At 31.8% G+C, this 4385-nt stretch overlaps 1 protein-coding gene across 1 annotated transcript in view; it reads right to left on the reverse strand.

Annotated features, from left to right (window-relative positions):
• Elp4 (elongator acetyltransferase complex subunit 4) overlaps positions 1–4385 on the reverse strand; it is a 238590-nt gene that overhangs the window by 205370 nt on the left and 28835 nt on the right. The window lies entirely within an intron of this gene.

The following is a 4385-nucleotide window of genomic DNA, read 5'->3' on the forward strand; positions in this document are numbered from 1 at the left end:
AAACTTTATATGACCCAGCACAAGGCAAGGCCTGGGCCAAGTAGTGGGAGTGGGTGGGTAGTGGAGCAGAGGTGGGGTGCGGGGTATAGGAAACTTTCGGGATAGCATTTGAAGTGTAAATAAAGAAAATAATAAAAAAATAAAAAAAAAATAAAAAAAGAGAAACAGAGAATTACATGTTGGATTCCAGTTTTGTGATTTCAGAGATACCAAGTTTAAATAAAGGCCTGGTTTAAAATGAAAAAAAAAAAAGAATTGAACACCTATTTCTTCTGTAAAACAAACAAACAAACAAACAAAACAAAACCCTATTTCTAATATTCCTAATTTGCATACTGTATGGCCTTTTTTCAAGAATGATAAAATCCTTTCCAACCATTTCCATAATTAAACTACTTTTTCCATGTATAATAATATCTAAGTAGTCATAACCATTCTTGTTTTTGGGTTCAAAATAACATTTTTAATAGGCATGGAATGCAATTCATAAAGTGGGTGCCTGATTAGCAAAAAAGAAGCCCTGGCTTCTGTCTCCAGTGTTACAGTGAAAGGACAGTGTAGAGCAATGTGCCTGGAATCCCAGTGTTCTGAGGTGGGCAGGAAGAAGGCAAAAATCATTCTCAGGGATGATTTTGGGGTCAGACTGAGCTATATGAATTCTTGTCTCAAAAATGAAATAAAATGAAAAATTTGAATATAAATTTAGGGCTTCAATAAGTGCTTTAGCCTTTAGAAAGCAATTTCCAGATTGTTTATGTTAAATTTAGACATCTGGAATACCATATATTAAAAGCCTAAATGACTTGCAGATCTCCCATCAGACTAAGAAATAAAGTAGAAATGAGAATCTCAGCTAAGATTTTAAATATATTTCAGCCCGTGTATAATAAACATCACAGGCAACTGACTCTGTTGCTGACAACATTCTTGTGTCCAGGTGGAAACTTCAGCTTTCATGTGTGCTCCTGTCAAAGCAGCAGGTCTCCCAGGAGCCAGGAGTGCAGGCTTCCTCTCCTTCACAGGTCTGCTTTCAGCTTGCCCTTTCACTTCCTTACTGGAAAGCCAATCCCATGCCATCTTTAAAAGCTGGCTACAAATGTAGGTCACTGGCAGCAGCACTGCACTCATCCACATTTTCTTCGTCTTTAGTTTGCTAGAAGAGCTCCAAACTTGGCTGCCAGAGGAGGGCCTGGAATTCTAAATAAGTTCTCACAGTAGCCAGGGGCTGGGACAGAGTCACACAAAGGGTCAAACAACACAATTCTAGCTCAACAGAATTAGAATATTAAACACTAAAAAGCAGATAGATGGATGATATGTGGGAAGAAATAAAATGCTGACCAAGATGTGATACTGAGCTCTGTCTGCAAAGCAATGTCTAGTTTCTGTAAAGTTGTTATGCTCAAATTATATGGGTATATAAGTTTTAAGGAAATACAACAAATAATATAGAAGATGTAAAGTACATGGGGAAATAGTATTAATAAGGTATTGAGTATATGATATAAAGGCTGGATATAATTTATAATTATTTGGATGGTATTTTGCTTTCATTCTGAATCACTGTGATAAAAGTTTACATTAAGATAAAATTGTACAAAGGTATATTGGACTCTATTCTTTTAACTCCTTTTTGCAGTTTTTGGCAGAATAATGATGTCGGGGTCTGAGACATTTAGTATTCTTTCCATTCAGTCCTGCAGTGTAAAGAGCAGAGCACTGACCCTTCTGTATTGTCACACTTTTTCAGTGTCTTCTCAGTCATATAACACACAGGTGGTGAAGAGATTTAAACATCTGAACACCAAATTATCAGAAGGAAAAGAAAACTATAATAAGTCAAATGCTACATATATGTTTCACAAAAATACTACTCATTAATTCTTAAATAACTAGTATATTCCATTTCAATTTAAACCAAAGAATCGAATCAAATAGATTTATGATAAAGTAATGCAGATTTAAATAAATGCCCTCAATATTTGGGTAACATTTTTAGTATATAGGGTAATATTTTCAATTTACTAAGATAATAAAGGTTTTACTTGTTAGTCTTAAATTCATGAGAAAGAATTATAAAGATTTTAATATTGTATTACATTCCTTCATTATTAAATATTCTGCTGCTATATTCATTCATCAAACAAAGCTTATTTTAAATAAAGTATTACTTATTCTGTGATAAGTCATAGTAATGTCATTTCTTTCAAAATTTGAAAGATTAATATATTAAATATGAAAAACCTGACCTTAATTTTAAATTGAACTACAAATTTCATGGTGATAAGATGTTAAATATACAGGATGCTACAAGCCTTTCTAAAACATGAAATTAGGATGCTCCAGACAGTAGTCACATAGTAGTTCTGATTACATATTTAAAAATTCACCATTCAATCTGGCCTGAAGCAATCCTGGCTGATATTGGAGACAGGGCATACTGTATTAAAAAAAAAAAAAAACAAGTCAAAAATTTATTGCAACAAACTAAAGGAAATCACCCTTTGCTCCAGATATTACACACTTTGTGCTGCATGAACATTACTTATCTGGCATGCCATCATGAAGAAGTATGCAACTGAAGTTTTAACACTGAAATTGCTATAAAATGAATCAGCGTTTACTTTTGAATATTTTCTTGAATTACACAGATATATCAACAAATGACATTAAACTTATAAAATGAATGTAATAGAAAATACTAGTATCTTCAACTTTCAAGATGTTTATGTGCATATATTATTTTTATTAAATGAAAAAGACTACTGCTACATGTTTAAATATATTTATATAAAAATTGATTTTTTATTTTTTTATTTTTTACTATTTTAGAAAACATTCCTTAGAAAGTAAATTTTCTTGGGCAGTACTCATCCACTAGGGTTGAGATTACCAAGAATATTCTTTTAGATAAAAATGTTAACTACAAAATACTTTCACTGTGTTTTTTAAAGAAGATTTCACAACACCATGTATACTGTTCTATAAGATTCACTAAGGGGTATAATTTCTCAAAGCTACATGTTACTGTCGGCTTCCTGAAGGAGCTCTGACTACAATAGGCATGAATATGTTCTCAAAGGATGATGGATAAATTGCTGGGTGGTTATATAATATATCTTCGGCAGCTGATGAGGCTTTTTTATCTCTTGTCTTTCAGTTATGCAATTTAAGATAATTATGGTCTATGAGATTGTCTTTCCTCTCTTCTTTGACCAGAAATATTTGCCTTCGTTATAGGTTTGAGAAATTAGAACTAAGCAATTACCACATTATTTTTCTTATATTGTATTTCTAAACACTGCTAATACCTTGATTTTGGTCACTCATTATTGAACCTTTAGATAAAAATGAAGATTTAAGTAAAATAATACTGGCATTGGACAAAGTGAGATTCTAAAAAGATACTATTTAGAAAACCTACTTACCTGTATCAATATTTAACATCTCAATTTATACGACAAAATATTTGTTTATTCTTTTCAGAGAGATACTAAAATATTTCTGTATTGGTATTATACAGTATATGAATAATGGAAACGTTCGGCACTTATGCTTTTACAATCCATTATATTTTAAACACATATAAATACTAAGTGGACCATATTAAATATACATACATTAAAACACTTTTACATTTTTCATAAGAGAGGAGAATGGTGTTTGTTTAAAACCAAATTCTGCTTCTTTTCCATATCAAACATAAGAAATATAAAAATGAGATGCCTGAAAGTTTAGGAGATATTACTGCATATAAGAATCTACGCTAAATTGAGGAGGACTGTATGAAATATAAGGACACAAATTAAAATATTTTAAAATGAATTATTAAATAATTCTATTTACCTAGAACAAAGTTAAATATACATACTACCTAATACAATCATTGAGTATACACACACACACACACACACACACACACACACACACACGTGTACACACACACATGGTTATTGTTAAAAGCAAATAATGCTATTAAAATAAAACTAATTTTTATCTTATTTATTTTTATTGTATGCATGTGTGTATGTGTAGGATGTAAGTGTGGGATGTGTATCATGGAATCCACATGACAGAGGACAACTTTGTGAAGTAGGTATCCCCTCTGTCTTTATGTCAGTTACAGAATTAAACTCAGGGCACCAGGCTTATGCAAGTACCTATCACTGTCTGCTCTTTAAAGTAGATAGATAGATAGATAGATAGATAGATAGATAGATAGATAGATAGATAAATGCATTATTAAAAGAGATAGGCAAGTGCCCACACGAGTCGGGGAAGAACACTTAAAGCTAATTTTATTCTAGGTTCAATTCTGGCAGTCTTTTCTTTTTTTGCGGTGGATAGATGTATAAAAATGTAATTGAGAGAAGCGGTCTCCCAGG

Source organism: Mus pahari, chromosome 3 (assembly GCF_900095145.1).
Source record: "Mus pahari chromosome 3, PAHARI_EIJ_v1.1, whole genome shotgun sequence".
Taxonomy (NCBI): domain Eukaryota; kingdom Metazoa; phylum Chordata; class Mammalia; order Rodentia; family Muridae; genus Mus; species Mus pahari.